This window comes from Cygnus olor, chromosome 2 (genome assembly GCF_009769625.2).
Source record: "Cygnus olor isolate bCygOlo1 chromosome 2, bCygOlo1.pri.v2, whole genome shotgun sequence".
In the NCBI taxonomy this organism is placed as follows: Eukaryota; Metazoa; Chordata; class Aves; order Anseriformes; family Anatidae; genus Cygnus; species Cygnus olor.
Window position 1 is genome coordinate 3886612 of NC_049170.1, and position 27353 is coordinate 3913964.

Genomic DNA, 27353 nt, shown 5'->3' on the forward strand with positions numbered 1-27353 from the left:
CTGAAAAGCCTATTCAAGAAGAGCAGTCTTTTCGTGGCTGGTGGAGCTCTGTACAAATATGATAGTCTGCTCAAAGGTTTCCAGAGGGGACTATTGAAATTAGCAGCTCGGTAGCAACCATCCATAGCAAAACCCCTGCACGCAGCGCCAGAGGGAATCTGTATGAATTGCCCTCTGCTACTATGCCTCAGTGCAGTTAAGTGCAGTCTATACTATAAAACAGAGAGAGTAATTACTGGTCTTCATCACTTAGATACAATCTCTAAAACGAACATTTTATATATCAGCTGTAGTAAAAAAACAAATTCAATTTTCAATAAGCATAGCAAAATTAAGACATATTGTTTCCTTAGGAGCAGGTTATGACAATGGATTGCATTTCTTAATTATGTGTAGTTGAAAGAACATCTAACTTTTGAATGAGACAAACCAGGAACAATTTTTTATGTCATGGTCATTCAAAGTGTTAGTGCAAGAAAAGAAAAAGTGGGGGAGATGAAATTATTTAGCATAAGTAAATAAAATGTTGCTGGTTTATATGCCTCGTTTTATTTTATATTCCAGTATCTCAAGTGAGATACTGAAATCTTGAAGCCAAGTTTATATTTTGTCTTGCTTCAAAACTGTGGGAATAGGTCTGCTAATTTTGGTTTTTCATTTACATATATTTTACAAGAGATTCACAGGTCTCTCTATAGATAGTAGGACAGGGAGCTGTGAAACACTGAGGAAGGCAGACTGTGATGATGAGATCTGTAGGTCTTTCCAAGACGTTAAATTCTTCCTCGGTATAGAGAAAGTTGGAAGAAAGGCATTTGGTTTTACAACGTCTGGCTGGTGGATGATGATAAAGATGGGGCCATAACAGTGCAATCAGCACAGACATTCTCATTTCTTAAGTATGTTAGGGTTGCTCTTCATCGTTGAACTACAAACCCTTTTTCCTTGCAACATTCATGTAGATTTCTTAATTTATTTCTTCACACTTTTTTTTCCTTTTTTTTTTTTTTTTTTTTTTTTCTTATGTGCTTCATTAAGATAGATAGGGTATCTCCCCATCTCTGCTGACTCAGAAACACGACAGACTTCCTGAGATGCTGAACTGGATTGAAATCATTATCAAAACCAAGATTTTTAGGACTGAGGAACTGCCTGCTCAGTCATCACATTAAAAGCACTGAGCCATGGAACAAACACTGTTTGGAAATAAGTGAGTCCGTAATAATGTCATGGACCATTCGTTAGACTGCATGGAGCATAAGAAAATAGGCCCAGAGGACTGTGCAATAAACATTATTATAAGCAAATGCCAGCTGCCAGGAGGAGGGAACCAGCACTGCTGTGGAAAATGGTTAAATTGCAAATGTCATTTTAAGAACTGCAAACCTGACAGAAAGACAAATCATGCCAAAAAAGTAATAAACTTTAGACAATTCATTATTTATGTCTGCTGGAAGGGAATATGGTGAATGTCCTTAAAGAAATACAAAAGCCTGCTTGTTCTCAGTATGTTATTTCCATAATAAACACCCCTCCAGGGTTCTGTGCAACCATATTTTTATGAAACAATTAATAAGGCTTATTCATCTTTCTTATTGTTATTTTTTCTTACTTGTTAATTTTGCTGTAACAGTCAACACCTGGGACAATCCAATCCTTATCTTCCTGTTTCCACTAAGGCAAGAAGAATTCTTTCCCATGATTCCGCCAGGCAATCTGTACCAATTAGTTTTTTTTTTTTTTGTTTTGTTTTTTTTCAGTTGTATCAGTTAATGGAAAAATTCTTATTAACCTTTACATTAACTGGATTCAGGCCTGCAATAGATAAGAGTCTCTTCCTCTCTATTCACCATGGAAGAAATTTGCACTGAGCTAACAACACTTATCTTACCCAACTGCAATGATTGCTATTGCGATAGCATGAGATTTGCTGGACATAGTCCCTACTATAGCTCAAGTTCATATATCACAGACTTGGCTTGAGTTGCTGGTAGTTGGTAATTGTAAAAGAAATCCTTTCAGTCTTTGCCATATCTGTTCACAGTATTGTCAGTTCCTGCCAAAAAGTATATGTATAAATCTGTGGCCTGGATACATAGACTAATAATGAAAATGAGATCAAACCATTTAGACTGCTTATAATAATAATATAAATGAATGCTTTATTTATTTATCTATTTATTTCTATTGCGATTTGTAGGCTCAACTGTTGATGTTGCCATGGAGGGTATCTTGACCTTATTTCCCTAGCACCAATTAACTTCTCTTGAATACGATGGGCAAATTCAGTTGTTGCACCTCAATCAACCGCAGCAAGAACTTAATTAACTCAGAGCATTGGTGATATGCATTGAACAACCCATCATCTGACAGTCAGTCACAATAAGACAAATATCTAATCATCCCCATCACTTCTCAAACTGTTAATGAAAATGTGTAGGCTTATGGAAGAGTCACTTTCTAGTAAAATGTTCCTTAACATTTTCACCTCCAGTCTGAGCAATGCCAACTTTTATTCTTGTTACTAGCCTTCTGAATGAGCTGTAAATAAAAATTGATCGATCAGTCAGTCAATGACAAAAAGTTTGAGGATGTTCAGGCCTTTCATTGCTTACCTTTTAATGCTAATCTTGCAAGGAGTTGAACTTTTTTAAGAAATAGTCACACAAATGAGAAACTCATCTTGATGTCTCACATGCCTGTTTTATCTAAAGAAAGTCCCTGGGATCTCTTGGTCCAAAACACAACAGGGATATATTGTGAGTCCTGAACACCAGAAAGTAAACAAAATAAATGAAAATATACTTTTTCTAAAATATCCTTAATTTTAATTTGTCCTAATCATTTTGAAGACCTGACTTCATTGCTTAGATCTAGCATTAATGCATATTTTTAATTTGAAGATTAGAACTAAATAAAGGGATCCTAACCCACTGTCTGCAGATTTTTTTTTTCTTTCCTCATAGTGTGCAACATTCAAAAGCCCTAAATCTGTACAACAATCTGTGCAGTTTGTTCAGTTTTCCTCCAGGTCACTTTTAAGTTTTTCTTGTGTAAGTTGTCTACATGAAAATAAAAAGGCAGAGAGAGTGAAACTGGAGGTAAATAGAGAATTTTCTTCCTCTCATTCTTACTTTCCTTTCATTTCCTTGTCTTTTCCTCTCCTTGTTCCTTATTTTTTTTTTTTTTTTTTTTTTTTTTTTCATTTTCCTTTCTCCCTTCCCATATTCCCACTCAATGTTATCCTTGTATATCTTGTTTTGGTATTTCCCTTTGCACTGCAGATAGCTGCAGATAGTTCTTCTTATATGTCATGTTTCATATTCCTTAATAGTGAAATAAAATGAATGAATGACTAAATAAATTTCAAGAGAAAAAAAAAAAAAGCTTGTAAAAAAATCATTCTGATTTAAGTTAAATTTGGCTCAGAGAAAAATAAAGCTTCAAAAGGGCTTGAAAAGTTTTGATGCACTTTTTGAGTGTAAGATATGAAGCACTTCACGTTTCTGCTGGACTAGATTACTCCTCTGTCATAAGGGGCAGGAGGAAACACCTAGGAAACAATTTTTCTAGGAGAAAGTACTTGCAATACATGTAATTGGGCCTACTGAAGAAACATTCATGCTTGCTGCCTTTCTCTTAATAGATCATTACATAATCCAGGTTATCAAATAGATTGAAACAATTTTTCTTGGCACTGGCCTTTGCAGATGGGTTCTGAAAACAGTCTACTTGAGCATTATCACTGCAACATTAAATATTATAAACTTAATCCTCTCTGAGCTGACATTCCTGTGGGTCTGGCAAAAAGAGAAGGAAGGAAATTCATGCATGAATTGTGGAATAATATCTCTAAGATACAGCACAGTTTTGTGGTTAGCAGCAGAATCCCTCCAACCTAAATGCAGCCCTCTGAAAGACAGAAATTTATTATAAGACAGCTTTAGGGCAGAGTTCAGTCTGAAGTTAAGACTTCTATATTTGTGCATATGCAAAATGGGCATGCATATTGATTCTGGACACTTTGTGTCCAGAAGCAATAAAACTGTATGACAGTGATACCTAACGGTGAATTGGATATACATCCCCTGCTTTTTCTCCTATGTCCATTGCCACGATGCACAGTTGACCCTTACCAAAAGGAAAAATGTCTCAGCAGGAATGTATATCACTTCTATAGTCCTTTTTTCTCTCTGCCACTCTTTCAGGCAGTCTCCTCTCTGCTTTTCTGGCCGATAACACACATTTTGCAAGAAAACAAAAGGGTGCTGAGCATTAATTAAGGACCTTCAGAAGTAGTGGGGAAAAAAACATTCAACAGATGGAGGCTGAAGTGGGTGGAAACTCACTCCGTTTTGGAAAACAAACAAATGAACAACCTAAAATCCCCTCTCGTTTACTATAATCTGTTTTCTGAACTGTTGGCAGTCTTCAAGATTTCTTACAGAAGCCAAATTAATTTACCTTCATCTTGCATAATGTTCTAGTGGACATAAGTACAGTTTCAGGCAGGCAATTAAGAACTGTACCTTTCAGAGCCTGGCTAATGCTGTGAATATTTTGGTAGAGTTACAGACAGAAAGCTATCTGGTTGCACTGCAAGCATAAACAATAGTTAGATGAGACTCAACCACAGTGAAATTCCAGCATACAAATGACAAAGCCATGAATATCAAATAAACTTGACATGTTTGCTGCTGTTGTAGCCCAACTGGTGCCTTATCACAACAGACATGCCCATTTTTTAAAAGGACTGCTACTGTTTTCTGATTTAAACCTTCAACTTACAAAATAATGAGGTTTATCGTAATGTGATTTAAGGTATTGCAGATCCCAGGTGTCTGCTTCATGCCTGTAGCAGATGGTTTTGTCCCCAAGGTGGAGGAAGCATGACGGCATACATCTCTAAAATTAATGTGGGTTTCTGTTTATGTGCTGGACTATGAAATTCAGTGGCTATAAGAACACACCTGCCTTCCATTCTGCCATGTCTCGCTGGGGGCTCTAGAAGAAGGACAGGGTGAACATGGACATCTGGGGTTTGTAGATTCTACAGTAAACCTCTCCCAAACAATCAGAGATGTTGGGCAGCCTTGTTCTAACTGATACAGGAAGATATCATGCACACAGTGAAGCAGATCCCCCACATTTCTTAACATAGAGAAACACCAAGTATGTAGCTCTTGTGATCAAATAGTGCTCAGAGGAGAGCTATAAAGCTGTCAATATTTATCTTTACTTCTTCTTGTAGAAGTGTAGAGTCAGAAAATGTAGTTAACAATTAGGAAATACTGGTTTGTTTATTACCATCTTCTTGTGTGTCTTTCTTTCCATTGCCACAGATATCATACAATACCAGAACTATCTCTAGTCTTTTCTGATAATTCCTCTTTTAATACTATTCAGTAGTTTAACATTACATTTAAATATTTTTCACTGGTACTTGCTTTGATTTTTAAAGAATCAAGCCACAGATTTTTAAGACAAAACATTTCATGCCATAGCTCTAAATGGAGCTTGTTACATGTTTCTTTTCCCTTTTCCAGTCAAATGTACTTTCAATGTTATCACTTACCAATATTGTTTACTAGATTTATCCCTAAAGGATGATTTTTTTTTTTTTAGAAAAGATCATAGAATCATAGAATCACAGAATGGTTTGGATTGGAAGGGGCCAGCTAATGTACACTCTTCAACATCCCCACTCTCAGTGTGCAGTCTCCTCCCGTGCCAACTGCTGTGCTGTGCTCTGGTCCTTCGCACTCCCTAGGGACAGCTTTTGTATGTTCTACCCATGCCTTGTTGGGTGCTGGCGGCTCCTTCTGCTCCCTGGGGTTGCCTCGACGCAGAAACCCCTTTGCACATGGCTATTCTCTTTTTCATTGCAGAATGGGCCTGCCCCGGAACTGATTGCCTCAGTAAATGACTGTTAATGGCAGTTATGTCACTTTTAAATGTTCCACCACCACTGCTGCTGGCCCTAACCAAGCCTTGATCATCTAATTCCACCTCCGTGCCTTGAGCAGGGACACCTCTCTCTAGATCAGGTGGCCCAAAGCCCCATCCAGCCTGGCCTTAAACACTTCAGGGATGGGGCATCCACAGCTTCACTGGGCAACCTGTGCCTCACCACACTTTGAGTGGAATTTCTTCCTTATATCTAATTTAAATCTAACTTTTAGTTTAAAACCATTACCCTTGTCCTACCATTACACCCCCTGACAAAGAGTCCCTCCCCAGCTTTCCTGTAGCCCCCTTTGGGCCCTGGCACGCCACTGTGAGGTCTCCCCAAAGCCTTCCCCTCTCCAGGCTGAACAACCCCAACTCCCTCAGCCTGTCTCCACAACAGAGGGGCCCTCTTCCAGTCATCAGGAACTTCATCCAACTGCCACAGATTCTCAGATATGACGGACAGTGGTTTAGCAACTTCATCTGCCAGTTCTTTCAGATATATCTTCTCAGGTCCCACAGACTTGTGCTCCTTTAGTTTCCTTAGATGGCCTCAGACCTGATCTTCTCTTACAGTGGGCTGTAAGAGAAGGGCTTTCTTGTTGCCCTTGATGTCCCTGGCCAAAGCTAAAGCACAGGGCTTTAGCTTTTCTAACCAGATCCCCGGCTACTCAGACAATTTCTCTGTATTCCTCCCAGCCTATCTGTACTTGCTTCCACTCTTTGTAGGCCTCCTTTTTCTGCTTGAGTTTGGCCGGGATCTCCTTGTTTATCCATGCAAGTCTCCTGGTGTCTTTGTCTGACTTCCTCTTTGTTGGGATGCAACATTCCGGATCTTGATGAAGATGGAAGAAGTATATTTCAAGGTTAAGGTGCTCCGATCACATGCTGTGATTCATCTCAGACAGTGTCTTTTCTCTAAGAGTTGGTGTTCAACACAAATTAGTTGCTGAATTTCTCCTACAGTCAGTGATAGCTACGGATCCTCACAGAAGGCAATTCCACATCCAAAAAGATGGGCATTATAGACCACACTTTATCCTCCCGTTAATTTACAGGATTGGATACATCTGATGAACAATCTGAACTGTGCACCCTCATCTCACACTTTAAGAGAGAAATGGATGATTTTAGATGGCTAGCCTGGATTTTAAGCCTAAAGTTTTAAAAGACTAAAATCTGCAAAGATTAATTTCCTCCTTAGTTGCCCTGGTTCATATTTGACTCAATGAATATAAACAAATATCCTTCCATTATTCTCAATTAAGCTATCTATGAGATCTGAGCAGCTTAGGAGAGAGAAACTGTGTCCTTATTTTAGTTTAAGGCATAAATCTATTCTGAAGTTTAAAGTTCACTTTCTTTGACACTTGAGAACAGTAGTGAAATCAACTAATTAAAAATCTGATATAATTGATAAGTCCCTTTTAATTCAGCCCTATCAAACCTATGCAAAAACAATTACAATATGCAAATGCTGATGATCCACCTTCATGCTATTGCCTATTAAATGTCACAGAATGAAAAATGCATTGGATTATCACAGTTTCCTTATTTGTGTCATGATAATGCTCTAAAGATATATCAAAATGTCACTTACCTGAACTGGATTACGGACAAAGGAATTGATCCATTTCATTAATACAAGTAAAACAGAGTCTGTTTCATGTCAGCCATGAAGAAGGAAATTATTTAATTAATTCTACTACTATGCATTTCAGAAATTTTCTAAAATTTGCTCATCGCTTTCTATTATAATGACAGGCATAACAATTTCAAACCTTTGAAATACTTAAAATTTGAGCATTTTTCATTTTACTATGAACTGAGATTTGCCTCGTTTTTGTAAAGGCCAGAAAGTATTAATATTTTTATACCATAAGAGTACAAATTGCTTTTCTAGGCGGTTAGCTTGTTAGGGGAGAGTAAGTGGGTAGCTACTGTCAGTATCCTACAGTTATGAAGAGGAAGACATAAATATTCTGCAGTGTTTTATAACTAAAAAGAACTACTAGAAAACATTGCACAAATATGATATTCTGATGTCCACAGGAATGGCAAAAATCAAATCCTAAACCCAAAAGCTGACATAGAAGAAAATTGTCCAGAAATCATATACATTTGTTTGAAGTAAGTGAGAATAAGAAATTCAATAAATGACAAACAAAACAAAACAAAACAAAAACTGTGGACTCCTCCAGCTTTATGAAATCTGTAACAATGAATGTCTTTGCAGAGGTCTGAGCTCCTGTCAAACAGATCTGATCTCACTTTTTCTTTCCTTTGAAAACAAAACCTAAATGAACTGAATTTCTTTCACCTCCCCTAAAAGCTCAAAAAAACATGTTAAAAAAGTGGATATCTTTTATTTTTTCAGTTCTAAAGTTTGTTCCAATAACTTTTTTTTTTTTTTTTAGGTAATTTGACACAGATAGTTATTAACAAAGACATAAAGAGAATCTTAGCTCCTAAAGAAAAATGGTTTCCTGATCCTCAAAGGTTTTCATTCGTTTCTTTGTTTTTGTTTGTTTGCTTGCTTTTTATTGAGGATGATGGACTCTGTCTTATCATTTCTACCTCAACAGGATTCCTAATTAAATTACAGTACGGATCTGGAGCTGGGAAAGCTTCAGGGGAGGAGTGGCAGATAGAGAAATGAACGGGAAATGAAAGAGAGAACTGCTTATGCCCCAAATTCATTGGAGTCACAGGCTTGGAGATTTCTAAGAGCGAAGTTCATAACATCAATGCCTAAATTAAAAGGTTAATGTTGGATTTATTCAGACCAGTGTACAGTTTTGTTCATGACTCATCCAGTTTAGTAGTCTTTTGTTTTGTTTTGTTTTGTTTTGTTTTGTTTCAGACAAATGCTTCTCAGTCAGCTCTTATCCTGAGGGACCTGAAAAGAAATGTATTATTTCCCAGATGTGTTCTTTACAGCTCTAAAATGTGGGCTAGACCATGGAGAAGAATATGATATTTGTACATATTTATTTCTGGGGACAATTGCCTCATCAGGCACCTCTGATATTCCAGTACATGGAGACTACACTCATTTCAATCTCATCTTTGAAATGGTATTACCCTTCTATGAGGACATCAAATATACAATCCATTCCCCTCAGGGGCTCTACCTCCAAGAAGCTGGTAGAAACCAGGAGAGGGAGGAGACAACTAGTAAGATTCCTTGGAGCTTCTTGAGCTCACACCTGAGAAGCAGATGTTAACCTTCATCACTGGTCTTGGTGATGCCACTACAGATTGGAGCAACCACTGCTCTGGATGGGTTCCTAGCCCTATGTGCACAGTCCCAGTGTTACAACGGGATGAGAGTATAGATTACAAGTATCAGTTGTAATGCTTGGAAATTCCTGTCTCCAGAGCTAATACGTGGAAACTATTGTCTCTGGCCTGCACATGCAGTGATTAATACTGTTACTGAAACTCAGCTGTTTCCCAAATTCCCTTTTCATGTGCTTTAAACTTGAAGCACTAGAACTGTTTACCCCTTTGATAAAAAATTTGTATTTATACCAACATGTTCTTTAAAATACTATCTGAGTCTAGTATGGATATGTCCGTGTTACATATGAACCATTTAGAAAATGAGAGAAAGAAATATGAACTGAGGGGGAGAAAACAGTATATTTCCAAATTGTCATTTCCAGTTGTTTTCTTCATTTGTCATGAGAATAGAAGCTGGAGTTTTGGAGCTGCTCACATCATCTCTCTTCTGAGTCTCTTCCTTTAATGAACTCCAAATCCAAACACGTCGATTGGAAGGGCTGATGTGGGATCTTTCACAGTGAGAACAGTCAGGGCAAACTAGAGCAATGATGGAATCAGTCAAGAAAAATGGTTGTTTTAACATCTTTCTCAGGGATTCTTTTCCTGTTTATTTGTTTTAAATACACACAACATTACCGAATTCTAAGCTGAGCCCGCCAGAGGGAAAAAAAAAGAAAAAAAGAAAAAAGGAGAAAAATTCCCTAGAGAAAGCACTGACAAAACCTTTGTTCCACTAATTTCTAAAAGGAACAGTCTAATGGAAAAAAAATAAGGAGAAAAATAGGTTTTACAGAAATAATAGGCTAGAAAGATGGGGAGATAGATCAGGTGTGCCGACCTGAGCAATGCTAATAAGGTATGACACTGCGGATTTATTATGGTGGTAAGGGATGTCAGTAGTCTGTCAATATGGAGAATAACTACACTTCGACATATTGCATCACTCAGAAGAAAAAAAACACCTTGCAACTGGTGATGTGCACAACAACAATAACTGTAGGTTATTTAATAACAACAGCTCAGTCCAAAAAGAACTGGGACATGACACCTGCCATTTTCCCTGTACTGATTTAATAATGAGATTTGACTTACTCATATATATAAATAATTTCTAGAGGAAGATTACACCTGCCTAAGCAAGACACCAGATTAAGTTGAAAACTGTATGAAATAACTGGAGGCTTTGAAAAAGGCACCTTTAATGTTTTTCTTTGCCAGGAAGATCTATGGAAAAGATAGGGAAAAGGGAACAGACAGAGGCAATGGAATTGTTCTCTTTTGGTGAACACGTATTAAAATCTGCTGCTTTGGGCTTGGTTATTCCACCTTTATTATTATTTATTTAGTACCCTGATATATATTAGTCATAAATACTTGTAGATGTTCACATTTCTTTATCAATTGTACCTTATCAGTAGCTGCACATACCAGGAGATGGTTGTGCCTACATACAGGCAAGAGGCCTATGTGAATTCAGTGTATTGCTCTCAAAGCCAAGGAGGTTTGTGTACAAATGTGTCTGCTCTTTGTTTTTCCCCTTTCCACAGGCTTCAATTAAGAACAGGCAAAACCATCTTAGCTCTTGCCCCACTCCTGCCTATAGGGTGAGGTCGATCACAGGTAACTCTTGCCACCAGGTTGCTGGTAAGCAGGCTGAGACACTCCTCTGGTCAGAGGGGAAGGCATGAGTAATCTTCATCAGACAGGATGAATCATCTTTAAGATGCTGTAGTTTTCTATTGTGACATTTCATATACCAACTTTTAGAATATTTATAGCTAGGTGAAATGAAGCACAGCTTCAATTATTTGTCCAAACTCCAAAGAGCTCTGACACCAGTGTGGAACTCTTAATAAGTGATATTACCATTGTGTTGTCTTCACCTCCACACCACTACCCTAGCTCAAAAGCAGAGCAATACACTGTAGTCTCAGGGACTTCTAGATCTCTTAGTTCCAGAAGATCCATTATATTTGAGCAAAAGAAGAAAAAAGTGCTCTGATTTTTTTTGATGATTTATTTTATTTTTACATGAGAATGGCAAACTATTTGTTAGCCACCATTCCTCAGTGTCAGAGGGTCTGAAAGGATTTTTCTCAAGATAAAAAAGATGAAAAAGAAAGTTGAAACTCTTTCAGGCAGATACCATGTTTTTCAATTCAAAAAAAGACTGATGGGGGAACATTTGAGATTAATAAAAATAATTTAGGCTGCTTGGAAACCTTGAATGTATCATCATGCGCTATCATTTCTGCTGAAAGGACTGATTTAACAGGTTTATCTGATCTGTAGGTCCTGGTTCTAGGCATTTCCTGTCACGTACCATTAACATTTTAACAGTTATAGCTCTGATCAATGGAAAGAGGTTCATCCTGCTGCAAGGTAGATATCCATAAGGAATCAATGTCTGGAGTTGCCTGTCTGTGCTGTTTTGAATGAGGATAGAAATGTATGGATTATTACTAATTCAATCATATGATTTCTTTTTAAACAACAACAACAACAAAATATACCATGAATATCTTGTTTAAAGGAAAAGAATGAAAAAAAAAATGTATTTCCTGTGAGTCCATGGGAACCAGTGATGATAAACATTTTCTTTTAGGAAAATGTCTATTTCAGAAAAGTAAATAATAGCAAAAAACTAATTAACAGATTAAGAAACATAGTACAGTCAATATTTGTCTTGGGAGATAAATTTCATTTTCCCTCTCCTTAATTCATAAGATTTCCAGTAAAATATTCAAGAGCTCAGAATGTTAGGTGTAGCTGGTAAAAAACTGAGCTGTTTCCTGATTTCACATCCAAGAGAGGATAAAAATTTTTACCCCTGTCATTGCCTAAGCTGAGCTGAATGTCTCAAACTAGAAGTTTTCTCATTAGAATACTGACTGCCAAACTGAAACTAAATAAAGCAATTCAATATTGTACATATTTATATATATATCTGTATGCATATAAAATTCATTATATAATATATATATATATATAAATTTATATATAAATGCAAAACCACCCAATTATCTGCAAGACTTTTCTTGCTGATTAGGCTTTACCAATTTTCCTGAACATAATAACTGTCCAAAGGGACTCTTCAAGATTAAATTGTCTTTTTCTTTGGAGATTCAGTGTAAATAACTAAAGCCTTTAAAGGTGTTTTCATTTAAAATGATAGTATCTAGCCAAAAAACAAGAGAAGGTAGATGGAATATTTGGACCAGACTAAACATTGAGTGGATGAGAGTTGAAGCTACTACTTACTTTGATAATTCAAAGCCCAGGGAAGGAAATAAACATGCCTCAGTTGTCTCAGTAGCATACATACTTTGTTTGCATGGAGAAGCAAGACCAACTCCAGGGAGAAGTTTACGCTCCAGATGTCAACCTTACATATGCATCCATACTGGTCTGATGAGAGGCTTTCAGAGAAACTTTCCACACACACTGCATCCATCTCACAAGCTACCTTTCGACAACATGTGGACTGCCTGCAGCCAGCATCTGTCTGCACACTTGGCTCTGGATCTTGCAGGCACTTATTTGTTGTTGTTGTTGTTGTTGTTGTTTTGTTTTGTTTTGTTTAAGCCCAATGCAGCTGGCTGCCAACATGTGCAGCACATACATGTGGACTTGAGTTCAACCTTTGAGGTCACTCTCAAAAACCAGTGAAGTCTGTGAGAAAAGGAAGAAAAAATAAATAAAATCTGGAGCTATTTTAGAGTCCAGTGATGTTTAATTCGGGGGAAGGTGTCACAAAACAAAGGTCACTGAGGACTTCCACATTTGCAAGGCGGGCTTGGAGATTGACCTAATCTAATTTATCATTTTCTGCTGAGACAGGTTGCTACCATCACTGTGAAGAAGTACAAGGAACTGCTAGCTTAGACTAACGGTAAAATTAATCTGCACCATCATTTAAAGGCCTAAATATTTAGATGTCTAAAACTGAGACTGTGACCATAGGGCCTTTAGTCAATCCAAAGACATGGGAAATGAGCAATTGCCTCCAAGAGGCAATATATATCCTGCATCTGATTACATGAATGGTGTTCTGGAGGGACCTAATACTCACCTCTGATGACAAAGGGACCCTAGGGAGACACCGAATTGCAGGGAGATGACTCCTTCCCTCAGCTTATGTTTCACAGGGAATTCAGACAGGGACTTCATCCTAGGGAGGATTTAGCTCCTGCCTTTGCAGCCAGAAGAAGGTGTTTTAACCAGGTTCGTTGGATTGCCACATTCCTGAGGACTTCATAGTGACTTTCCCACACTTGCACAGGGGTTCTATTCAAAATTTAAATGTTTTTCCTGCTCTGAGAATCTGTGGCCAAACATAACTGCTATTTGAAACTAATTATTTTGAAATATCTCTGTGTTCTCCTCTTTGCACAAAATGAGAGTCATGCTGATTTTGGGGAGATTTTTTTTTTTATTTTATTTTTTATAATGAACAGCAGTTGATGAGTCAGATATATTGAATAGAAGTGCAGCAGTGAGCAAACTAAGAAGGAGCTAAGGAGTATGAATTTCTTTTAGTAATCTTGTGTGACAGTCTGGCAGTCTATTTCTGCTGCATGTCAGCACTTTTGAAGGTTTTAATACAATGGAGATTAACAAAAAGTGTTTAATGCTAATTCCCAGGTACAATCCCGCAGGCCAGTATCTGCGGCCAGTGATGCAGAAATTTAGGATCTCCTTCCTAATTTCAGAAAAGTGCAGCTGAGCTTTTATGAGCTGAGAGATGAACCTGGACATTTGGGTTGGATTTCATCTGAATGAAATTCATCTAAATGCAACGTCTGTTCTCTAGTCACTGGTAAAGAAAGGTGTGGGGATGACTAGACCAGACTTACGCGTAAAATGTTTAAGTCTTTGAAGTTAGAACAGCTTACTGCTCTCTTAAATTTCCTGGTAGTTATATTTTTCTAGAATTTAATGCAATATTTGTGGCTCTACATTTTGATATTTTCTTCTTGTTCTTTCTCTTCTGTTCTGTACATCAGAGATCTCTCTCTCTATATATGAATGTTTGTCCTATACTTATTTCTATTTCTATTTCTATTTCTATTTCTATTTCTATTTCTATTTCTATTTCTATTTCTATTTCTATTTCTATTTCTATTTCTATTTCTATTTCTTTCTATTTCTATTGAAATTGAAATTGAAATTGAAATTGAAATTGTATATTGTATGTATGTTCTATATCCACATTCATATTTTTGTTCTGTATTTAACTTTCTATATCTGTATATTACTGGATGTGAAAAAAAGATTAACTTCATACAAATTATTTAGTTTGTATAGTAAACCCAGTTTTTCCAACTAAATTGCCTTAAAAAGAAAAGAAAAAAAAAAAAAAAGCAAAAAAAAAAAAAAAAGCCAGATTCTCTGCAACTAGCCTTATTATATGCTGTCTTCTTTGGAGGACATACAAAGAGAAAAATGAGTTTAGGCTATCATGTAGCTTTAGTTCTGTTAATTCAGCCTTCTGAAAATCCACGGTGTCTCAGTGACTAACTTCATATCCAGCCTGCTCTGTCTAACATGGCCTTGAGTGCCTAATGTGATGACACAAACTTTTTTTTCCTTAAATATCAGTCTGACATGAATAACAAGTGGAATGTGATTTCTGTTCATTCACGCAGTCACAGTGCTATAAAAAAACTTCCCTGTGCCATGTCTGTAGCATTTTTGTTTTTTCTCTTTTCAGCAATCTGATGGTAAGCTACAAGGAATAAGATCAATGTGCTCTTGCTGTGTATGCCTGATTAAGGTTTTGCTTGCTTTTCTATTTTATTCTGCAGCAAAGTCAGTCTCTCTGATTTACTACCTATATTGGGAAAGGCAAGTATTATGTATATCATTATTTCACAGTTAAAAAAAGATTTCTCTCATTGCACTATGAAACATTTAGGACTGCATTAGTTAACTTTAGCATTATAAAATTAATAAGAGATTTCTTTTAATTGCCTTCTTTCCAACCAGGAAGAGAACGTTTAAGAAGATCTACCCTGCTGATCATATTCCTTCTAGCCATATCATATCATTGTTATCTTATTTTTATGGCACTAGACATACCAGTAGTAAGTTTAGCCAGAGACTGGTTCTTTATTCTGCTTGATCGATTTTATGAATCTGATTATATTTTGCTTCAAGTTGGTTCAACACAATTGTAACTCAAAGACCCGACGAAGTAAGTCTTCATTTTCCCCTTTCACCAATAAAAAGTGAATTTAACAGCTTCTGGAACATAATTCAAAACCCTGGATTTTTATGCCCTGACATCTGTGCTGATCTAATGATTGATTAAAAGTCATAACCTAATGACAAATATATATGCAACTTTCAAAATACTAGGGCAAATTCAGATCATTTTAAACAAGACTTACAGAGGAGGACAGCTATTATTTTTATTTCAGCTTGTAAAATGCTTTATGATTGTTTGTCTTTTGTAGCATTGTTCACATTTGAGAATTGCCTGGATTTGATAGTAAAATAGTGAAATTGGAAAACAAGAGCACTGATGCTATTTTTAAATCCCCAAAGGCCATTTCATGCCTCTTTGAGTCCTTGTTATTGTAACAATGACATTATCTGATTGAAAGCATTCAGCAGCCTTATGAGAAGTGCCACCAGCCAAACCCAAACAAAGCCTGTTGCTACTCATTTCAGGTTAAAATTACAGCTGTAAATCCATGGTTGAAAAGACCCCCCTTTTCTCTCTCTCTCTCCTCTTTTTTTTTTTTTTTTTGGGGGGGGGAGTGGGGGGCTGGGGGGGAAGGAAAGAATTTGGAGAAAAATAAAGAGAAATAAAAAAGTTTTTAGCACTTTTTCTTCTAAAAAGAAAAACAACCATAAAAAAATAAGCTTTGAAAGTAAGAGAAAATGCTAGGTTTGGCATTTATTTTTATCTCTTTTTTTTATATATATATTTGCATACATTTAGTTTTAAAATGTATATAACCTGTATATATATACAAATAGTTGTCTGAGTATATGTTATGTATGTAAGAATTTACAAGTGTGAATAATTTGTTCTTTGCCTATGCTTTTCAATTATGTTCCTAAAATAAAGTGTGAATATTGTCCATAAAATATATGCTATCTCCTTATTTAATATGGTATTATTTATTAGCATTATTAATAAAAATGCTTGTTAGTAAATTATGTATCTAACGTTATTTAAAAGGAAAGATGATGAGTCAGAGTTTTTATTTCTTCATTTTGGTGTGAATATCATTTCTTCTGATGTTACTCACTGCACTTCTCAGTCATATCAGATGTCAGTTAAAGAGAAGAAGTGGCTAAGAGTAGCCAAATACAGTCTTCCTAGAACTTTCTGGGATGTCAGGGATATTCGTTTGTTCAGGCCACCCAAGCACTTTGAGGACTTCTGTAGTCCATGAGCTTTGTTCTGTGACTCAGAGGGAACTGTGAAAAACTCAAGTGACTTGAAGCCACATGAATATTAACTGATAAATATTGGATTAGATACAGGCCTGTGTATGTCTTAGGAAATTCTGTCCCTGGTTTTGCTCCTTGCATGCTGAGTCACCTTGAGGAAAAGACTTAATTCCCTTGTGACCTTTCAACATCATACATTTTTCTCTAAGAACATCTACTTTTTAGGCTATTTGTTTTTTGGGACAAGAAGTTTGTTAATTTGTACAACACTTAGCACAAATGAATTTGGTCTGGACTTTCAAGGTGTTTCTGCAGAACAGCTAATAAATAATAATACACAAAGCTTAAATGTTTCAGGTAAAGAGTACCTCCTAGGTGGCTATATATGGAGGAAAAAATGATAATTGTTCCCAGCTTTCTAATTTGGGCATTGATCAAGATATATTTTTGGCCTGTTCCCATAAACAGTTCAGAACAATCACACAAGTGTCTCCTGTCACTTTAGCTTCAAAATAAATACAGGCTGTTAAGGTCAGCCAAAGATTTCTGTAGAGGACAGTAATGGAATATCCACCACCTTCACACATCTTTAAAGCAGCAGCTTAAGGCATCTGAATGGCAATGTCTTTCTTGACTTATGTTCTCAGTCCCTGTCCTAAGGTTCTCTACTTGATGACGTACTGAAGGAGCATTACATTCCAGCTATATTAATAAAGCATCCTTTGTCAGAAAATCAGCTGAGACATTCTTGCAGATAATCTCACAAGCCTCTCCATTTCTAACTGTTGTGATAATTTACTCCCCACTACAGTAAGACTAACCTTTGCAAGAAATTTTATCTTCCTTATTCAGGCACAATTTGAAAGAAATTCTATTTTTCAGTAATTTTATCTTGGAGAAAAATATCACTAGGCACATATTTTTCTTAAGAACTAGATTGAACATTCTGGTAGCACCTGAAGAGCCCATCCAGCACTAGAGAGCTTGGCTCTAAACAAGGCCTTCTACAAAAACTGCAAGGGCAAGCCTGCCCTCAGGAGCTTTTAATGCAAATAGATAAGGCAAATCAAGAAGAAGTTTAATAGAAATATGAAGCAAGGTCACCTGGATCCAGATTCAGTCACTTATATTTAAAGATGGGGTTCAGCTCAAACTCTATGTTTGAGCTAAGCAACCAAGTGACCGTTCTTGACAGTGAACATCAAGGCTATACAGTTGATGGAGAGAATTTATGACTGACTAATTGCAGGTTTTTGCTTTAGATTGAACTGAATTGAAATTGTCATTGTCTCCAAATGATCCTTTTTTTTTTTTTTTTATGTTAGTTTCAGAAGAACTTCCATGCTATCATAAAAAGAGAACACAGTAAAATAGGAGGTGGTAATAACAATATTTATATATAAGAAAATATTGAGGAACATTAAAAAAAATCATTAAGATTATGGACACTGCTGGACATAGGGGTGTTTTGAGTGAGCTCTGACTGCAAGGTACCATCATACATATATTTCTTTTTTTCTGTCCATATTAGAGGTAGAAATAAATTTCTAGCTGTGACACATCCTTCTGAGCAATGCTGCTTTGGATTTAATCCCATCAAACCTTCATGTATTTTGACAGGTCTGACATGGTTAGGCATAAGCATGGGTTTGAAGAGTTTCACACTAAAAAGAGATTTAATTAGAAGTTACTATAGGATAAGAATACTTTCCCATGACAGATCAAGGTAGTAGGGCTGTAGACAAGTTGACTCATAAAGATCTCACTTCTATTTTAAAAATAAATGCGTTAACTTTTAAATATTATTTCTTTATAATTTGAAATACACAGTCCTTTTTATGCCTAATAGCATGTAAAATGCAATAGATTCCACCCAGAGAAAGCAGATGTCTCTCAGCACATTGTAATGTCAGCATCAGCTGTTTATGGTCTGTGAGCATTCTGTGGGCAAGTGGCAAAAGATGATTTCTTTAAAATTCATAAAAAGGCTCAATTAGATCTTAATCGAGTCTATTAGGTACTCCCTTTGGGGAACATAATTTCACATTTACACTGGAGTCCAAGCAGAGTTATCATGCCTGCCTTTGCTCTCCCCCACTTGTTAATTTATGTACAATTAAATATTTTAACATTGACACATCTGGTGCTTTTATTCTTACATTTTTATCTGTATGTTTCTGGGCTACAGTGATTCTAAAACCTGTCAATAACCATTTTTGTATGAATTGAAGAATAGTTGGTTTTGCCTCAGAGGTTCATTTTTTTGTCTGTAATATATCTTTGTCTATTTGGGTTTGAATAATCTCCTTAGCCTCCAAGGAAAGGTCGGGAAAACTGATACAGTTTGCTTGTGTTGGGTCAACATCTACTTGCAAGTTATCTTTGTACAATCTCCTTTGTGGATTTGTACAATCTCCTGTGTTTCTTCTGAATTTCTTTTCATTTCTTTTTCCATTTCTCCTAGAGTTACAGTCTTGTGAAATTAAAAACAGTAGAAAAAAACAGCACTGGATGTTTTCTTTGTCTACAGCTTTAATGTCTTCAGCAGTTCTAGACCTTACTGATCATTTATTCTTTAGGAGAAAAAAAAATAAAAAAAACACGACCTTACGTTTTCTTCCAAGACACCCCTTTGGAAGACACTGGCAAGGTGGTGTATTGTGTTTACTTCATGACTTTCTACCATCTGTGAGCACATGAAAAAAAGAGTTAACTTCCTGGAGAGAATAAGGTCTTCAAAGAAGCCAGTAGGAGAGATGTTATTATATAGACAAGCTTGGATAAAAGTGGTGGACATAAAATGCATATGAAAAAAGGTAAAAACAGATAAATATTTTGAGCTGTCTACTGTACTGAGCTTAGATACAATAGAAATATTCAGATGTTTGTGTTTCCGTCTGTTTCCTCATGCTGCACAGTCAGTATAGTATTGAAAGAGAACAGAAGACATAAAAAAAGTTTGAAATTATTTGGAAAATGTAAGCATTAAGAATAAGGAGTACAGCCAGGCAAAAGGAAAGAAGGGTCTATAGGGTAAGACATAGGAGGATTGGTCTAAGACCCTTGGTTTGCTCAGCCCAGAGCAGAGCAGGCTGAGGGGAGGCCTCATGGCGGCCTGCAGCTCCCTCACGAGGGGAGCGAGGGGCAGGCGCTGAGCTCTGCTCTCTGGGAACGGCACGGAGCTGAGACAGGGGAGGGTCAGGCTGGGTGTTGGGAAAGGTTCTGCACCCAGAGGTGGTCAGGCACTGGGACAGGCTCCCCAGGGACATGGTCACGGCATCGAGCCTGATGGAGTTCAAGGAGTATTTGGACACCGCTCTCAGACACAGGGGCTGATTTTTGGGTGGTCCTGTGTGGAGCCAGGAGTTGGACTCGATGATCCTTGTGGGTTCCTTCCAGCTCCAGATGTTCTATGTTGATATGGTTCTGTATTATTTAGAGGCAGTGGGAGAGCAGTCTTCTTTCCTCCTCTCTTCTTTGTCTCTCAGTTTAGCACTTACAAAATGTATTCCTCCAACCCTGCTAGTTTCTGGAGGTTAGAGTTCATTGCAGGTGGGATTCATTTGCTCTAAATCTGTCATCTGAAAATTGCATATGTAAACATAAATAGTCATGAAAGGTGCCCTTGACAGTCATCAGGCAGGAAATTGGCAGACAGTCAAAGTGGGTTGAATCTCTGTACAAAGGTGACTTGATCATAAAGAGAAAATCTGTGACTATCTTAAGCTTAGATACCTAAAGTTAGGTGAGGTGAATCCCACACTTACTTTTCAGATGCATCTCTACTCTTCAAGCCTTGGCTTCCCCTGTAGTCTTTTATGCAGGAATGGGTACATCCAGCAGGGTGGCTTAGCTTTCAAAACTGGACAAAAGGAGAAAGAACAGAGGGATTGAAAAGGGTTCCAAAAAAAAAAAAAAATCAGCAACCTCTTCACTCAGTGACTTCTCAAAGCTCCTTCTGGAAGTGCAAAGAAGTGCTATAGTGTAGCATGTTTAACTTTTATGATTTTAAACATCACCATAGCAAGTTTATTGCACTGACTAGCCATTCAATGGCTAGACCTATAACCAGCCATTATATACACAGACAGAGAGCTGCAAAAGCTCTGCATGGAAATCTGCATTTATTTAAAAGATTTGTTGATATTAAGACCAAAAAAGATCATCACAATCTTCCATTTTGATCTAGAGCAGACTGCATTCACTCACTTAGAGCTGAAGTGGAGTTTACACTTTTAAAGAGAAATCTGAGCCTGCTTGAAATATGGCAAGCAGTGAAGAAATATTCCATTTTACTCTTTCCTTCAATTTCTGCCCCAAAGTTTATGTCGTATATGTACTTTCAGACTTTGGGAAGTGCAAACTTTGCAGTTTTGCCTTTGTTTGTCATAGAATCTACCATCAGTCTGGTGCTGCTGAGAATTCTGTTCTTCATCAAAGTCCTCAGCTGCTATGTGTTAATGTTTGTGCATGTATATTAACATATGCCTGCAAAATATTTGCCATTCATTTTATCTTGATATTTTTTTTCTCTTTAAAAAGCAAGAATTATCTGAATTACATTGGCACCACTGTCTTAAGTCTTAAAAGAGTTCAGTCATAAAGACAAGGAATTCAGTATGATATGATACATCATACAGAACCATACAATGGACTCTGGTCCTGCTGGATTTACTGCATGCCATTTCCCTCAAGAACTGACCATTTATTTAAATTTCAAAGGAAATATGCTGTAGGAAGGAACTTTTCTATTTCCAGTTTAAGGAGGAGGAATGAGGATTAAATATTTGTCCAGTAGAGCCTGGACCAGTAGTTTGTTAGTTTGATTAATTATTAAGTAATTTTAGCGTAATTTATTGCTTCCTCATGTTGCTGTCAAGCCATAATTGCTATAGGGAAGCAGAGGAATCTGTAAAGTGGGTTAATGAATAATCTTGGGTCTTATATAAACTTAGATTTTATTATCCTTTCATTGCTATATTCATAACAGCTGTTCTATACAAGCAAAAGAAATGAACCCTGTGCCCTTTCTGTACAGTTCACACCCCCATAGCTTCCTCACAGATCTGCCCACCTCATCCTTGCTGCATATTGGCCCTGGCTGGTCCCCAAATTATGTGTGGATAGCTTATGAGAGCAGGAAAGAGGTAAGGGTCAAATCAGTACCGAAGAGTTTTCAGCATGTTAACAACATGGGCAGTTTGGGGGCATGGTTGAAGCCTGAGTCCTGATCCCCGAACTTTTCCTGAGCTGATGAAACCAAGGCTATCTACCCCATTGCAATATAAGTGACTGTAATTGGGGACATTACTTGTCTTCTGGAGTTGCTGTCTTTCTAAGCTGCACCTACCTTATATTAAACATGGACATTTTAAATGGATCTAATTTGGGCACTCAAATCCTATCCAATATTCTTGGTTCTGTGGTTTGTATATTCCATCATTTGTCAGGCTCTCAGCACTTCATGATCTTTTAATTTTTCCTCTGCAATAATCTAGTCTTCCTGTAGTGTGGCAGCTGGGAATATTCACTCCAGCTATCTCTGCAGCCCAAGGCAGATGGCTAAACTGCTTGGTCTGCGTGGAAAAAGAGAGGCTGTCTTGGAGATCAAACGGGAAGAAACTCCTAACCTAACTCTAGCTCACCTCTGTCTCTGTTGATGAGAGACTGCAGGGAAGAAAACAGTGCTCAAACCCTGTTATGGAGTGTAAAAACTGCTGAAATTATTCTGATTTTTTTCAGATTAGAAAATTGTACAAATGTATTTTAATTATTTAAGCCAGTATCGCAAATTAACTAAAGGATTATTATTTTTTTTTCCTAAATGAGAACGTTTAAATATTTAAGATCGTGCTGCTTTATTATTCTTCTATTATTTTTTTTTGTACTGAATTCTCTTGAATTCATGTTGAACTTTATTAAAATACTACTTGTCATACATAAATATCATCATCATAATAGGATAAGCAAGGCTTCTTAAAAGATAAAGTGGTTTTGAATGGCAGAATGTGAGCTCTGCCATAGGTGTTTGGTTACTGGTAGTTCAATGTCAGAATATGGACTCCTGCCTAAAACTGAGAGAAAGAGAAACATGGTCTGATTCCAAGAGAAGTACATTCCTACTTTGAGAAGACATACAAAAGGAGACTCCTTTCAGCTTTCAAAAGCTACATCAAGTCAGGTCAGGAACTGATGGAGGTGATGAAAAACATCTGTGGTGGAAAATGATGTTGACAGAGTGCTGCTCAAAGGACTTAAGATCTAACTAGACAAAAGAGGATTGTCTCCAGCATACCTCCATGGAGAAGTGAAGTCAAATGTCCTGCATCATTTAGGATGGGATTAAGCCACCCCAGGGCCATGGGCAGAAAGTGAAGTGAAGCTGAAGCTCTGAAGGATGTTCATATTGCCTTCCCTTGGGTAACCAGTGGGGATATCTCAGTCTTTAAAAAGGCGTTATAGGTCTTTCCAGAAGACCATTCACAGAACCTGAGTTATTTTCTTGCTCTAAATCAATGTCAGAAAGCATCTGCTTTTTCCAGGAACAATACAGGGAGTTGAGGCTTCTGCCCTAAACCAAGAACAAGCATGACCTCATCCTGTCTCCCATGAGCTTTGATCTCTTTTCCAAGATTTCTGTTGGTGTTTTTCTGATAATGGAAGTGTCTCCTGCACTAAAGACCTGGGATCATCATTTGCTATAAAGACTGATTATGAATTTTTCAAATGATGGTGAATGATGTCCATAAAGTTCATTCCTTGGATGTATTTGAATCCCACGTTGCCCCTTGCGGAGGTCTAACCTATTGACTGGGATGCAAAAAGCAGAAAAGATTGGGACAGATGAGGGAGGCTGGAGAAGACTTGTTTTCCTCTTTTGGTGTCTGGAACACCTTGCATGCTAAATCAGTTTGGCTAAGATGTAATCCTAAATTTAGGGTCCTTAGATCCCCTGATGAAACATTTAAAGCATCCAAGCAGACTGCTGCTCTCCTCTGTCTATGCACAGATGGTGTTATTTCAAAGCTTTGTATCTTGCTCAATCTGTAGTGTTATTCAGAAGAAAGACAAAGAAACACGTCTGCTACAAAATTTATCCCTTCCATGCCCTCTGCCAGTTGTCAATACCTTTGTCTGAAGCAGAGGAGCATGGGTAGTACAAAGATGAAAGACTTCAAATGTTCTTAATATGAGCAAAGCAACTGCTCTTACTGTTCTCGGAGATGGATTTTTTTTTTTTTTTAATTTTAAATTTTTTCTAATTACATTTAAAATCAAAAAAGGGAGAAGGCAGCATGAGACAGAAAACTGTACTGGACAGTTTTAGTGCCCAATGGTTAGTCTTGCAGAGATATAACCTATGAAAACTAGGTCTTATAAAAGGAAGCATTAGGTGGTTGTAATCACAAACAGCATGACCAGCCTCACCTGTGGTAAAATGATAATACAAATAAATAAAAAAAAATCTTCTTAGCTTCACAAAGAGTTAACATCCTCAAGTCTGTTACTCAAAGTGCTGAACTAAAAATAGCACAGTTCCTGTAAGTTGTTTTAACTGCTGCAAAAGATAAGACTGTAAGACAAGAGGAAAGTCTCACACATGCACAGACTCATGCACATACACATTTCTGTGAATTAAAATAAAAAGAAAACCACTTTTACAATACTGTTTGCTTTGCCAGGCTTATGTTGAAAATCACTATGTAACTATTTGGATTAAGCCCTGTGGGTTCCAAGTTGAACAAAAGCTATGTTTATCACTAACAAACAAAACAAAACAAAACAAAACAAAACAAAAGCGTTATTTGTGACTTCATTTTCAGAAATATTTTCTCAAGTCCTAGCTAAACAAGCCTGTCAGCAGGTACTATGCTGCATCTTTTCCAAAATATTACCTCCTTTGAGAAACAGTAGAAAGGTTATACTGACAGCACAGCTGTTGGAGATCCGGGGTTTTGCAGTTGACATTTTCTTCTACTTTGTCAGCAGTTATTTTCCATGTAAAGAAGAAACCTTTTGGTTTGTTCACTGTAAGTAAGCAAGCAAAATACAATACAATTAAAAACCTGGACAGACAAGCAGAACAAAGCCCAAAGGTGTTAGTAGAGTCGCAAAGCAAAAAAGAGCTAAGATTTTTAAAACAATAAAAATAATACTCTAAAAGCAAATGGCTTTTCATGGAGAGACAACATCAATACTTCTTCAAGCTTTTTCTTTAACAGCTCCAGTGCTGGCCAAGGTTTACCAAATAGTTCTCTCCTACCAGATAACTGTCCTTGAACACAGCCAACTGTCCACCTAGGATGTGCTTTAGGCTCTGGATCAGGTATTGCTCTGTGCCTTGAGATGAAATAACACAGGAATGGTGGCATCCATCAGCTTCCAATCCTTTTGGCCGTCCTCCTCCACAACAGTCTCTTGGGAATTGGTGCATGCTTGCTCCTCAGCCTGGCGCAGGCATTGTTTACTAGCTGCGCTAGGTAGGACTAGTCAAAGCATTGGTGGGCAGGAGGCAACCCAAAACAATGATTTCCTTTTCCTGTTGACATAATTAAATGTACAGGAATGAACCTTCAGTGGTTACTCATGTTTCAAATGGATGGGTGGGAAGGGAGAGGTAGGGGAGGAACAGGCTGTGCCACTGAGATTGAGATATTGTATCTTCTTTGTTTTGTTTTGTCTTGTTTTGTTTTGTTTTGTTTTTAACCTAACAGTGTACCTTGAGCTGTCAGGACAGCATTTGTCAATTGGATTCTGTTTGTGTTGAAATATTCATTAGCATTTGGGATCAAGTTTTGCCTTATTTCTGAGGCCAGCCTGATGTCACAATTTGGAGTATCTTTTTAGAGGTTTCATGGTTGAAAATACTAAAGCTGCAACACATATGTCTAAAATAAGTCATGCTGACACTTGAATGCTCATCCAAATACAAGAACTACTTTAGCAATTCCTGTCTTAGGGAACAAACATCCCAAAACAAGTTCCAAAGTTGATAGGTAGTCATCTAAATCATAATAATGATGGTCTAAGGAGTCTTTATATCATTTTCAGTTCTGGGTATTGTGATAAGGGTGTATGGCAAGCATAAGAAATATCTAGACTAGGACAGTAAATATAAGAATTCTGGGAAAATTTAATCTGCCTTTGCAGTTTCTGTCCGAGAAGGTAGATGTGCTTATGTCAGAGAACTCAAAAGCAATCCAAGACATCTCTCTCTGAGATACTATTCATTAGCTCTGAAGCCAAGGATCAGCATACTAAACATGACTTTAAGGTCTATAATGCAGACATACTGAGTTCAGACATGAGAATCAATCCTATTGACTTTAGTGCATGTAGGAAAGGAAAGGCTGGAAATTCTGGTCAATGCCTTTGTAGAGTATCACTCAGGGTCAAGGTCTCACTCTTTAGCCTGAGGCTGTTTTTCTATACTGATGCAGTGGACACACATTGAAAAATCATTTTGTACAGACTTTCAGACTTTACCTGGACTGCTAAATGTACATATAAGCATGTCAGTCAAAATGACTGATAGCCCAACTCAGATGGAAACTTCTCCTGACAAGGAATGTAGTGACAGTTGAGATAAGGTCTCAGTTTATCAACTGATTTTATGTCTCTACTGTAAGCATATTTATACAGCAGCATAAATATGTTGGGATGAGAATAGCCATTCAACCTGCTTTGTCAGTGTCACAGGTGTCACAGTAGCAAAAGAGCTACTGCTTACTAAAACTTTGATTTTTTCTTTGTAGGAGGTCAGTAAAGCTTTTGGCAATAGTGGGAGATATCAAAGTCAAAGATAATGAAAACAGTTCTTTACTCTCAGAGTCCTGGAATATGTTTTCCTTGCCATTAAACAAAATCTGTGATAAAATGTTTACTAATTTTCTACAGGAATTTTGCTTATAAAATCAGTTACCTGTAGTTGAGTGTATAGATGGAGGTATCTAGATGTTAGCTGAATGTTTAGGCACACAGTATGCCATTATTTATTTATTTATAATTCATATTTCTAAAATCATATTTTTTTATTTTTAAAATCATATTTATTTTTACTTTACACATATTCTTGAGACTTTTACATGGCACTATTAAAGAAAATCAAGCTAGCGTAATCATGAAAAAAATTTGGAATATGCAAGCAATGCCTACAGAAATAAAACAGGCAACAGTGGGAAACAAGGCTTGAATGAAAAGATAGAAGAGCAGTCAGTTCTGCTATGTTGGAAGAACACATCCTAGTTATTTAATATTTGGATTCATTTTATCTTTGCCTAATTTACTAAACTCCCCCCCCGACTTTTAATGTTCACAGGAAAGCCAGGAGAGGGGAGAAGAAACTGAGCTTATAGTACACAAACTTTGAAAGGATAGTTTTCTCTAGCTCTTGAGAACAGTCCCACTGAAGGTGAACTGAAACTTTTCCTTAACTGGCTTAAAAGAGAATGCAACCTGAGTTGCGTCAAGCTCAATGACTCTTTTTCTATCAGCATGACAAATGAAAGTTGGTGCAGAGATCTCTTTTTTGGTGATGACTTTTTCCCAGCTGGCTACTTGCCAGAGAGACAGAAGGAGTTGTTGAGCCCTGGAAACCTCCTTCCAGTCTGTGGCGACATGAAGCACAGCTCCAAGCCTTCTGACATGGAAAGAGAGGAAGTGGACCAGAGAGATTTAACCATTTAATAATGATACTATTACTACTACTA